This window comes from Lynx canadensis, chromosome D1 (genome assembly GCF_007474595.2).
Source record: "Lynx canadensis isolate LIC74 chromosome D1, mLynCan4.pri.v2, whole genome shotgun sequence".
Taxonomy (NCBI): domain Eukaryota; kingdom Metazoa; phylum Chordata; class Mammalia; order Carnivora; family Felidae; genus Lynx; species Lynx canadensis.
Window position 1 is genome coordinate 18,452,834 of NC_044312.2, and position 13,699 is coordinate 18,466,532.

At 39.0% G+C, this 13,699-nt stretch overlaps 1 long non-coding RNA gene across 3 annotated transcripts; it reads right to left on the bottom strand.

The window, feature by feature from the left end:
• Positions 1 to 466: 466 nt before the first annotated feature.
• Positions 467 to 12,991, bottom strand: LOC115525676. Of its 3 annotated transcripts, none has more exons than XR_003972426.1 (3): positions 12,952 to 12,991; positions 4,338 to 4,415; positions 467 to 779 (listed from the first exon to the last, which is right to left on the bottom strand). It is a non-coding gene; the product is annotated as an uncharacterized LOC115525676 (long non-coding RNA). The 3 variants fall into 3 exon arrangements; XR_003972425.1 differs by lacking the exon at positions 467 to 779 and adding an exon at positions 1,742 to 2,544; XR_003972427.1 differs by lacking the exon at positions 467 to 779 and adding an exon at positions 1,742 to 2,549.
• Positions 12,992 to 13,699: the final 708 nt, after the last annotated feature.

Consider the following 13,699-nt stretch of genomic DNA (forward strand, 5'->3'; position numbering starts at 1 on the left):
GTTCTTTCCAGGTTTTCTCTTGTGATGATTTCTGGTTTGATACCACTGTGGCTGGAAAAGACGCACTGTATGACTTTAGTCTTCTTAAATTTGGGGAGACTTATGGCCTAACATGTGATCTATTCTGGAGAATGTCCCATGTGCACTTGAAAAGAATGTGTATTCCACTGTTTTAGGATGGAATGTTCTGAATATATCTGTTAGATCCACCTGGTCCAATCATTAAGAGCTACTGATTCCTTGTTGATTTTCCTGTCTGGATGATCTGTCCATTGATGTAAGTAGGGTGTTAGAGTCCCCTAATATTATTGTATTACTATTTTGTTAATAGTTGCCTTATGTATTTGGGTACTCTCATGTTGGGTGCATAAATATTTACAATTGTTACATTTTCTTGTTGGATTGTTCCTCTTATTATATAGTGTCCTTCTTTGTCTCTTGTTACAGTCTTTGTTTTAAAGTCTATTTTATCTAAGTATTGCTACCCCAGTTTTCTTTTCACTTCCATCTGCATCATAAATTCTTTTCCATCTCTTTCAATCTGTGTGTTTAGATCTGAAAGGAGTCTCATAGACAGCATATAGATGGGCCTTTTTTATCCATTCAGTCACCCTATGTCTTTTGATTAATTAGTCCATTTACAGTCAAAGTAATCATTGATAGGTATGTACTTATTGCCATTTTGTTACTTGTTCTATGGTTGTTTTGCAGTTCTTCTCTGTTCTTTCCTCCTCTTGCTGTCTGGCGGTGGTTTCATGCTTTTCTTTGATGCCTTTGATCTGCAAAAAAAACCAAAAGAATCCAAGCACATCTATTATAGGTTTTTGAACTGTGGTTACCATTAGGTTTGTATATAACATCCTATGCATGTTAGGTTGATGGCTGTTTAAGTTTGAACCCATTCTAAAAGCACTGCATTTTTACTCCCCTTATCCCCTGCATGCTCATACTTTACATTCTTTGTGAATCCCTTTATTGACTTTTTAAATAGATCTAACTGATTTTACTGTTTTTGTGCTTTAACCCCTGTACTGGTTTTATAAGGGATTGATCTACTTCTATTACGTTTGCATGTACCTGAGAAATCTTTTCCTTTCCTAAGAAAAGGATTATGGCCTGCCTTTCCACTCAAAGAATTCCCTTTAGTGTTTCCTGTAGGGCTGATTTAGCAGTCAAGAACTCCTTTTAGCTTCTACTTGAGAAACTCTTTATCTCTCCTTCTATTCTGAATGATAGTCTTGCTAGCTAGAGTATTCTTGGCTGCAGGTTTTCTCTTTCAGCACTTTGAATATATCCTGCCACTCCCTTCTGACCTGCAAAGTTTCTGCTGAAAAATCTGACAGCTTTATGGAGTTTCCTGTGTGTGTGCAGTAGGCTCCACGCTCAATGAGGGGCTTGAACTAACAACCCTGAGACGAAGAGTCGGATGCTCCACCAACTGAGCCACGCAGGTACCCCGATATTTCCCTTGTATGTAATTGTTTTTTCTCTTGCTGCTTTTAAAATTATCCCTACTTTTTTGCCATTTTAATTGTCTTGAGGAGGATCTCCTTGGGTTGGTATTTGGTGGCTCTCTGTGCCTCCTGAGTCTAGATTTCCAATTCCTTCCCCAGATTAGGGAAGTTTTCAGACACTTATTCAAAGTTATTGCCCCCTTTTTTCTCTCTTCTCCTTCTGGGATCCCTAAATGTGGATGTTGTTACACTTGATGGTGTTGCTGAGTTCTCTTGGCCTAGTCTCATTTTTTTTTTCTTTTTCCTGTTCAGGTTGGTTGCTCTCCATTACTGTCTTCTAGCTTGCTTCTCTGTTCTTCTGCTTCCTCCAGTCTACTATTTATTTACTCTAGTGTATTTTTAATTTCAAGATTCTTCTCTCTGGGCTTTTGGTTTTCTCTTCACTAGAACCTGGTGCTTCAGAGGTGTCTCCTACGTGTGTTGCATGTGCCCCACTGTTGCGGTTGAGCCACATGTGCCTTCAGTCCAGTTGGCTGCAATGGCCCTCTTTGCCCATGGTCATCAGGGTTTGGTCCCTGTGCTGTTAAGGAGCCAGTCTGGGCTTGAGTTGGGTCAGCTGGATCCTTGCCTTAGCCCATTTGCTGGAACCGTGGTTATACTGAACTACAGGGCTCTCCCTATGTTGTCCCCAAGAGGCTTTCGTTGGTGGGCAGGGTCAGCAGTGAGAGACGTCTACTCCAGCCTTCTGCTGGGGCTGCAGTGACCCTGAACTACTGGACTCTCTTTGTGCTGCCCCTATGAGGTTTCTGTTGGTTGGTGGGGCAGTCAGATTGGATGTGTGCCCACAGCACCCTGCTGGGGCTGCCCTTGAACTGCTGTGTGTGGTCATCTTCTCCTTCCCCCAGGGCAAGAGTCACTTTGGAGTGGTATTGGCCCCTGTTGAGGCTGTTTGTGCAATGAGACCCTTGTGGATCCACTTTGGAGGAACTCCTGTGGAGTGAGGCAGTACAGCAGAATGCAGGGGCAAGGCAAGTTGTTAGCAAGGTAGGTGCTGAGCATTCCACGCTGGCTCCTATAGGTGTCAATGTATCTAGACTGGGGGGCAGGGGAGAGAAAAGACCCTGTCAGCTCTTTTGTTCTTGAAGAAGTCTCCTAAAGATCCCCCCACTTCCACCACAAGTTCTGAGATTAGTGAATATGCCTCCTTCTCATATGCCTCAGGCTCCTTTCAAACTGCTGCTTCTATGCAGTACTTGGGCAGGGTTATTACGCAGTCTCTCTAAGGGTGGAGGCTCAGTTTCCTATTGCTCTCCAGCTCTCTGAGTCGAGCCCATTGATTTTTTTAAAGTTCCTGATATTAAGCCCCACTTATGTTAAACATCCATGAAGTTAAGTCCCTCTGGTTTTCAAAGCCAAGGGAGGACTTGTCTTCCCAGTGCAGGCACCCCTGGGGCTGCGGCGCCTGGTGTGGGGGCTGTTCCATGCTCGTGGTGTCCTTTCCATTTGTGGGTAGTCTCGCAGACTGGTTTGGTTCCTGCACCTCCGCCCTTTCTACCATTTTCAGTGTAGCCTCTTTACGATTTTCTGGGTGGGTTACACTGATGTGGCTTTTAGCTAGGTGTATCTGCTACCAGCTCAAATTTTAAAGTGTGAAACCTCAGGGAAGTTTCAGAGGAGGTGAGATGAACCACTTTGCCTTTCCCTCAGAATAACCTTTCAGGCCAATCAAGACCCTGTGGGCTCAAGAGAAATCTTCGCTCCTCCCTTGACTACATGAGTCTAAATTGGCAGTCTTCTCCAGAACAAGGGTGATTAGCAGAGATGAATTTTATCTGAGTGAGCCATCCATATGGCAGGGCAAACATCTAATTACCAAACTGCTCTATCTTGTGAAGTGCAATCCTTTCCTCTGAAATCCCAGACCCCTACCCTTTTCTCCTTAGTTCAGGATGACCTATATACCTCCTTTTGCCTGTCTCTGGAATTTCCAGGTCTGGGTAGGTTCCCCATGTGTTGCTATTAAATTAGATTTTCTCTGGTTAATCTTTTTTTTTTTTTTTGTCAGTTTGATTCTTAGTCCACCTAGGACCGTCAAGGGGACAGGACTTCTTGTTCCCTGATAGCTTCTATCAGAATGTCTTGGCTATCCTTTGGCATTTGCTGTTCCGTATCAATTATGGCATATATAATTTTCTTTCCTCAAAATACTCAGCTTCAATAGATCACAGGTAAGTGTTTGACTTACAAATCAAGTAGGAGTATCACTGTTACCTAATTTTCCTTATTAGTAAAGTCTAACTTGTTTCCCTTGTTAGCTAAAAATATTAATATAAATACAAGTTTAACATTTTCTGCCCACCCCCAGTGAATCTGGGGACCACTCATTTGCAGCAGTAATTCTCATCCATGGATGATAATAGTAGGACATCATCCCCCAATAGGGAAATATGTCCTTTCATTTAAATGTATTTAACTTGTATAAGTATTCACTTTTCTAATTCAGTTCTCATCATCAAAAATGATGTTTGAATGATTCATTCCAGAAAAGTCTCATGCATTTTCATCACTCTTATCATTTCAGAAGGAACATATGAATAAGTTGTTTACTAGCAAATACTGTAACCTACATGATAGACCAGTCATTCTAATTACGCTTTAAAAGGAACAGAAATGAAAACCATCGACAGGAACTTCTATTACTGTTCTTGCTGCTCAAGCATGGAAAACAAGAATTCCCCCTTCCACATCTGCTTATACAAACGGTCATGCTTCACCAGAAACTTGTCTTAGTTCTTGAATAGTAAATACAAAACCAAATTTTAGTCTCAATAACAAAACTATATTTGCTGTGGCTTTCATATATCAAAATAAGCTAAAACCTACCAAATATTTCCAGATTATCTTCTAGGTGAGAGTTTTTCAGTAGATGTCTTCTTCTTGAAGTCTTCTGAGCCCAATGTGCTGAAATTATAAATATGTACATAGCTATGAATTCTGGGACATAACAGAATGGCATTATAGCCAGAATGCTGAGAACTGTCCTGCCCTACAGCCCAAGTTCATCTCTGCAATATATCACAAAGAGCCACCGTTACAGATGGGCAGTTAAACTGTTCTGATGATTACAAATCATCACAGTGCATGACTTCCAAATTTGGGAGACGTTTGTCAAAATATGAATGTGCCCTTCAGAGTGTTTCCCACCTGAGAGAATCATTTATCAAGCATGTCATGGCAGCCAAAGGCTCAGAACTGATTGTTGCTTTAGAGGGTAGACATTGCAGTTCTGCGTTTCATTGTCTACTAGCCAGATGATGGTATGACCCAGTACACATTTTTTTAAGACTAAGCTTTTGGGAATTTAATGTTAAAGAGACAAGGTATGAGAGCTTTTGTTCTGACTTATGAAGTGATTTGTTGGAAAATAAAAGGAAGCTAGGGAGGTTGAATTTCTTCCATGTTTAACATAGCCAGAGGCCACCTTAATTCCTAATAACATTCCCAATTTTTTCTTAATGAATCGTGAAGAATATGGCTATTTATTTCTACTTTATTTAATACATTAGCCTCTTCCAAGCTGATATTTACACACACCTCCTAGTCAGAGCACTTATAGAATTAGGATATAAATTAAATTCATCATTCCCTCATTGCCTTTTTTTCCTCAACATCTCATTACACAATAAAATATTTGGCTATTAGAAGATCTACATCAATGTTGTTTATAAATAGGCCTCTTAAAATGCACTTGACAATATATTTTCAGTTTAAAAATCTAAGTTTAAGAAGATATGGGTGATATCAGTGAAAATGACAGAGTAAGGACCTCTGAAAACTCTCTATAAAAGCAATGAGGACACTGGCAAAACTTGTCATCAACTCTGAAAAACAAAGATTTAAGCAATTCGGAAACATTTTCAAGAGGAAATGGCAAGAACAATGAGACTTTGACATCCCTATTCCCATCCAACACCTATGCTGGCCATGAAAACCAACAGCCCACAATCATAGCTAAAATCAAGTAGCCTGGCAACCACTGGAAGTAGCAGAAAGGAGCCGGTTGTTAAAACAACAACAACAACAACAACAACAACAAAACAAAACACAATAGGATAACCAAAAAGCTCTGGGTTAAAAGAAAAAACTGAGGAATACGATATCTCTATGGAGCTTTGACATGCTTTGACTTATTCCTGGGAATGTAGAAGTCCATGCAGATGCATAAGCAAGGCCAGTGCCATGCATGTGCTCAGGAAAGAGCTAAAAAGGTCCTAACTCCCCACTTCTGGCTACATTCTGCTTGAGTAGAGCCTCAAGGTTAAAGGCAAAACAGAGTTGTAAATGCCTGGCTGAATGTTGAAGGCATGGCCAATACACACACATGGCCCTTTTGCAAAGACTGGAAGACTTAATGATTCTAGACATCTAAGAAAATCTGTGTCCAATCATTGGCTCACCACTAAGCTAATCAAGCAGAGACTTCAGCCACACAAGACACTACAGACTACACATTTAGTTCAGAAAAACCCTAGACAAAGAGCAACAACACATCCTGAGAGTGAAGAGAATCTGCTTTCCAGAATAGCAACATTATGTTATTTAAAATGCCCATTTTTCTGTAAATGGACTAAATGCTCTAATCAAGACATACGATGATGGAATGGATAAACAAACAAGACCCATCTATAATTTCAGACCTAAAGACACAGGCAGGTTGAGAGTGAAGGGGTGGGGGCACCTGGGTGGCTCAGTTGGTTAAGGGTCCCACTTTGGCTCAGGCCATAATCTCATTGCCCCCACGTTGGGCTCTCTGCTATTAGCACAGAGTCCACTTCAGATCCTCTGTCTCCCTCTCTCTCTGCCCTTGCCCAACACGCACGCACACTCTCTCTCCCTCTCAAAAATAGACATTATAAAAATTTAGGGGCACCTGTGTGGCTCAGTCAGGTAAGCATCCTACTCTTGGTTTCAGCTCAGGTCATGAGCTCATGACTTTGTGGGTTTGAGCCCTGCACCGGGCTCTGCACTGGCAGCGTGGGGCCTGCTTGGGATTCTGTCTCCTCCTCTCTCTGCCCCTCCTGTGCACTTGCTCTCTCAAAAATAAACATTAAAAAAAAAAAAAGCCCAACCCACACTCTCCAGAAGAGCTCACAGGTCAGACCACAAAACAAGTCTCCACAAATTTGAAAAGACTGAAGTCATACCATGCATCTTTTCTGATCACAATGGTATAAAACTAGAAATCAACCACAAGAAAAAATCTGCAAAGAGCACAAATACATGTATGTTAAATAATATGCTACTAAACAATGAATGGGCCAACTGAGAAATCATAGTGGAATCAAAAAATATAGAGAGACAAATGAAAAGACAATAGTCCAAAATCTCTGGGATGCAGAAAAAGCTGTTCTATAGGAATTTTATAGTAACATAGGCCTACCTCAAGAAGAAAAATCTCCAATAACCTAACCTTACACCAAAAGGAGGTAGAAAAATAACAAAGCCCAAAACCAGTAGAGGGAAGGAAATAATAAAAGATTAGAGCTGAAATAAAGGATATAGAAAATAAAAAAACAACAGATCCATGAAACCAGGAGCTGGTTCTTTGAAAAGATCAACAAAATGGATAAATCTCTAGCCAGATGCATCAAAATAAAAAAGACCCAAATAATATCACAAATGAGAAAGAAGTAATAATTAATAAAGAAATACAAACAATTGTAAGAGAATCTTATAAAAAACTATATGCCAACAAAGTGGACAACCTAGAAGAAATGGGTAAACTCCTAGAACACAGCCTACTAAAACAGGAAGAAATAGAAAATTTGAACAGACCAATTACAAGCAATAAAATTGAATCAGTAATCAAAAAACTCCCAACAAACAAAAGTCCAGGACCAGGTGGCTTCATAGGCAAATTCTACCAAATATTTAAAGAAGAATCAACATCTATTCTTCTCAAACTATTCCAAAAAGTAAAAGAGGAAAAAAACACTTCCAAATACATTCTATGAGGCCAATACCCTGCTACCAAAACCAGATAAAGACACCACACTCACACCCACAAAGACAACTATAAGCCAATATCTCTGATGAACACAGATGCGAAAACCCTCAACAAAATACTAAAAAACTGAATCCGACAATACATTTAAAAAAGTCACTCACCACAATCAAGTGGGATTTATTTCCAGCATGCAAGGGTGGTTCAACAGTCACAAATCCATCAACGTCATACATCACATCAATAAGAGAAAGGATAAAAACCATATGATCCTTTTGGTAGTTGTAGAAAAAGGATTTGACAAAATACAACATCCATTCGTGATAAAAACCCTCAACAAAGTAGGTCTAGAGGGAACATACCTCAACATAATAAAGGCCTTAAATGAAAAACTCACATCTAACCATGGGGAAAAACTGAGAGCTTTTCCTCTAAGGTTAGGAGCAAGACAGGGATGTGCACTCTCCCTACTTTTATTCAACATAGCACTGGAAGTGCTAGCCACTGCAATAAGGCAACAAAAAGAGATAAAAGGCATCCAAGTTGATAAGGAAGAAGTAAAACTTTCACATGATACCACATATAAAAAACCCTAAAGACTCCACCAAAAAACTACTGAATTTACTTGTCAGTTCTAGTAAAGTTGCAAGATACAAAATCAATGTATAGAAATCTACTGCATTCCTGTAACTAATAATGAAGCAGGGGAAAGTGAAATTAAGAAAACAATCCCATTTGCAATTGTTCCAAAAGCAGTAAAATACTTAGGACTAAGCTTAAGAGGTGAAAGACCTGTACTCTGACAACTATAAAGATGAAAGAAATTGAGACAACACAAACAAATGGAAAGATATTCCATGCTCATGGTTGAGAGAAAAAACACTGTTAAAATGTCCATACTACCCAAAGTAATCTACAGGATTAATGCAATCTCTATCAAAATACCAACAGCATTTTTCACAGAACTGGAACAAATAATCCTAAAATTTGTATGGAACCACAAAAGACCTTGAATAGTCAAAGCAATCTTGAAAAATTAAAACCAAATTGGAGGTATCACAATCCCAGACTTCAAATTACATTACAAAGCTGTTGTAATCAAAACAGTATGGTACTGGAATAAAAACAGACACCTAGATCAATAGAACAGAACAGAAAGACCAGAAATAAACCCACAATTATGTGGTCAATTAATCTACAACAAAGGAGGCAAGAATATGCAATGTGAAAAAGTCTCTTCAGCAAATGGTGTTGGGAAAACTGGACAGCGACATGCAAAGGAATGAAACTGGACCACTTTCTTACATCAAACCCAAAAATAAACTCAAAATGGATTAATGTGAAACCTGAAACTACAAAAATCCTGGAAAAGAACATAAGCAGTAATTTCTCTGCCATCAGCTTTAGCAACATTTTTCTATATATGTCTCTGAGGCAAGAAAAATAAAAGCAAAAACAAACTACTGGGATTACATCAAAGTAAAAAGCTTCTGCACAGCAAAGGAAACAAAACTGAAAGGCAACCTAATGAAAGGGAGAAGATATTTGCAAATGACATGTCTGATAAAGGCTTAGTATCCAAAATATATAGGGAATTTATGCAACACTCAAAAAACAAATAATCCAATTAAAAATGGTCAGAAGACATGAACAGACATTTCTCCAAAGAAGACCTACAGATGGCCAACAGACACATTAAAAGATGCTCAACCATCAGGGAATTTAAAATCAAAAGTACAATGAGATCAGGGCACCTGGGTGGCTCAATTGGTTGAGCATACAACTTCAGCTCAGGTCATGGTCTTGCAGTTGGTGAGTTTGAGCCCCACATTGGGCTCACTGCTGTCAGCACAGAGCCTGCTTTGGATCCTCTGTACTAACCTCAGCCCCTCCCCACTTGCGTGCACTCTCTCTCAAAATAAACATTAAAAAAAGAAAGTACAAGGAGATATCACCTCACACCTGTCAGAATGGCAATATAAACACAAGAAATAAGTGCTGGTAAGGATGTGGAGAAAAAGGAACTCTTGTGCATTGTTGGTTGTAATTCAAACTGGTGCAGCCACTCTAGAAAACCGTATGGAGTTTCCTCAAAAAGTTAAAAACAGAACTACCCTACAATCTAGTAATTGCACTACTGCATATTTACCCAAAGAATACCAAAAAACTATTTCAAAGGGATACGTGCATCCCTATGTTTATGGTAGCATTATTTAGAATAACTGAATTATGGCAGCAGTCCAAGTGTCCATTGACAGATGAATGGATAAAGAAGATGTGGTACATATATACAATGGAATATTACTCAGTCATAAAAAAGAATGAAGTTTTGCTATTTGAAACAACATGGAGCTGGAGAGTATAATGTTAAGTGAAATAAGTCAATCAGGAAAGACAAATACCATAGGATTTCATGCATATGTGGAATGTAAGAAACAAAACAAGCTAAGGAGAAAGAAGAGACAAACCAAGAAACAGACTTAACTATAGAGAACTGATGGTTACCGGGGGGGGGGGTGGGGGGGATGGGTGAACTAGGTGATGGGATTAAATAGTACATTTATCATGAGGAGCACTGAGAAATGTACAGTTGTTGAATGACTATATTGTACACCTGAAACTAATATAACACTGTATGTTAACTAAATCCATTTCAATCAGGTTTTGGTCGTCACCCCTCCATAATTGAAAGCATTCTTAATGCAGTCACCCAAGACTTCTAATATTGCCATTTCCAAAGTCCCTTCTCTGTTCTTGACTTACCTAAAGTCTCAGTAGCAATTGAAACAATTTTTGAAAATCAAGTTTACTGATGTATAATTTCCAATAAAATGTACACATATTAAGTGTATAATCTGATATACATCTCTGTACCCATCACTACCACAACATCTAGAACCTCTCCATCACCCCAAAAGATACCTTTATTCCCCTTCCAATCTAACCCCACAATCATCCTGACCCTAGACAACAACGGACATGCTGTTACTATATATTTAGATTTTTCTTAGAGTTTCATATTAATGGAATCATATATGATGTATTCTTCTTTTGACTTATTTTGCTCGGCAGTTTTTGAGATTTATCTGTTATTGCATCTATCAGTGATTCATTCCTTTTTATTAGTGAGTAGTATGGAAATTGTATAGACGAGCTACAATTTGTTTATCCATCTACCTGTTGATAGACATTTGGGATGTTTCTGGTCTGGAGCTTTTACAAATAAAGCTGCTATAAACATTCATCTTGGTGTGGACATATATTTTCGTTTCACTTAGATCAATGCTTAGAATGGAACTGCTGGATCATAAAGTTAAGTATATGTTTAAATTTATAAGAAATATCAACCTGTTTCCAAAGTGGATGTACCATTTTACATTCTTAGTAGCAATGATGAGAGTTCTTGTTAGTCCACACCTCACCCATGCTTGTCATTGTCAGTCTTTTTAATTTTAGTCTAATAGATGTTTTCTGACATCTTGTGGTTATAGCTTGCATTTCCCTGATGACTAATGATACTGAATATCTTGTGTTCTCATTAACAAATTGCATATATTTTTAATAAAGTGTTCAAATCTTTTGCTTATTTTTTATGGGCTGGTTGTCTTATTGAGATGCAAGCGTTCTCTACATTCCAGATAAATCCTGGGTTGCATATATGTATCATATGTTTTTTTTCCCCACTTTATGTGGGCTTGTGTTTTCATTTTCTTTTTTTTTTAATTTTTAAAATATTTGTTTATTTTTGAGAGAGAGAGAGAGAGAGAGAGAGCGAGGAAGGGGTAGAGAGAAAGGGAGACACAGAATCCAAAGCAGGCTCCAGGCTCCAAGCTGGCAGCACAGAGCCCAATGCGGGGCTCGAACTCACAAACCATGAGATCATGATCTGAGCTGAAATCAGATGCTTAACAGACTGAGCTACCCAGGTGCCCCACTGTCTTTTCATTTTCTTTTTTTTTTTTTTTTTTTTTTAATTTTTTTTCAACGTTTTTTATTTATTTTTGGGACAGAGAGAGACAGAGCATGAACGGGTGAGGGGCAGAGAGAAAGGGAGACACAGAATTGGAAACAGGCTCCAGGCTCCAAGCCATCAGCCCAGAGCCTGACGCGGGGCTCGAACTCACAGACCGCGAGATCGTGACCTGGCTGAAGTCGGACGCTTAACCGACTGCGCCACCCAGGCGCCCCAGTCTTTTCATTTTCTTAATGGAGTTCAAGAAGTTTTAATTTTAATGAAGCTCATTTTATGAAATGTTTTCTTATGATTCATGCTTTTGTGTCCTAAGAATTATTTGCCCACTCCAAAATCTCAGAAGATTATATTCCATGTTTTCATCTAGAAGTTTTGTAGTTTAATGCTTACATTTTGGTCCACGATTTATTTTAATATTTATATGTGGTGTGAGGTCAAAGTTAAAGTTCTTCCTTTCTAATGGATATGTGGTTGTTCCAGCCCCCTTTGTTGAAAAGAGGTTTTTTTTTTTCCTTCAGTTACCTTATTTCTTTTGTCAAAATCAACTGACAGTATACGCATGGGTCTATTTATGGACTCTGTTCTGTTGGTCTCTAAATTTTGACATTTCCTTGCTTACTTTCTGTGATGCTATATTCTCCTGGGTTTCCTCTTTGGCCAGTTCTCTTTCTTTTTTTTTTTTTTAAACATCCTTCTCCTGGTTTTCTGCTTTTATAAATGAGGTATCCAGGACTTCATCCTAGGCCTCCCTCTATTTTTCTATCTACACACCCTCCCTTCATCAAAGATTAATAGGTGTTAATTAGAAAAAAAGAGTAGGAGAAGCGGAGAGAGGGAATGGAGAAGAAAAAGAATAAAAATGTGTTAGAATGATGAGCAGGGGCAGAGCCCAGGAGATGAGAGAATATGATGCATGGAAAGTACGTATAGCTGAAGTCTAAAATGTGAAGGAGAAAAGCATGGGGTCGGACTTCAAGCTGTATTACAAAGCTGTAATCATCAAGACAGTATGGTACTGGCACAAGAACAGACACTCAGATCAATGGAACAGAATAGAGAACCCAGAAATGGACCCACAAACATATGGCCAACAATCTTTGAAGAGCAGGAAAGAATATCCAATGGAATAAAGACAGTCTTTTCAGCAAGTGGTGCTGGGAAAACTGGACAGTGACATACAGAAAAATGAACCTGGACCATTCTTCTTACACCATACACAAAAACAAACTCAAAATGGATGCAAGACAGGAAGCCATCAAAATCCTCGAGGAGAAAGCAGGCAAAAGCCTCTTTGACCACGGCCACAGCAACTTCTTACTCAACACATCTCCAGAGGCAAGGGAAACAAAACCAAAAATTAACTATTGGGACCTCATCAAAATAAAAAGCTTCTGCACAGCAAAGGGAACAATCGGCAAAACAAAAAGGCAACCGATGGAATGGGAGAAGATATTTGCAAATGACATATCAGATAAAGGGTTAGTACCCAAAATCTATAAAGAACTTATCAAACTCAACACCCAAAAAACAAATAATCCAGTGAAGAAATGGGCAAAAGACATGAATAGACACTTCTCCAAAGACAACATCCAGATGGCCAACTGACACATGAAAAAATGCTCCACATCACTCATCATCAGGGAAATACAAATCAAAACCACAATGAGATACCACCTCACACCTGTCAGAACGGCTAACATTAACAACTCAGGCAACAAAAGTCATTGGCCAGGATGTGGAGAAAGAGGATCTCTTTTGCACTACTGGTGGGAATGCAGACTGGTGCAGCCACTCTGGAAAACAGAATGGAGGTGCCTCAAAAAATTAAAAATAGAACTACCCTACGACCCAGCAATTGCACTACTAGGTATTTATCCAAGGGATACAGGTGTGCTGTTTCGAAGGGACACATGGACCCCAATGTTTATAGCAGCACTATCAACAACAGCCAAAGTATGGAAAGAGCCCAAATGTCCACCAATGGATGAATGGATGAATGGATAAAGAAGATGTGGTGTGTGTGTGTGTGTGTGTGTGTGCGCGCACACACACACACACACACACACAATGGAGTATTACTTGGCAATCAAAAAGAATGAAATCTTGCCATTCGCAACTATGTGGATAGAACTAGAGAGTATTATGCTAAGTGAAATTAGTCAAAGAAAGACAAATATCATATGATTTCACTCATATGAGGACTTTAAGATACAAAAGAATGAACATAAGGGAAGGGAAGGGAAGGAAAAATAATATAAAAACAAGGAG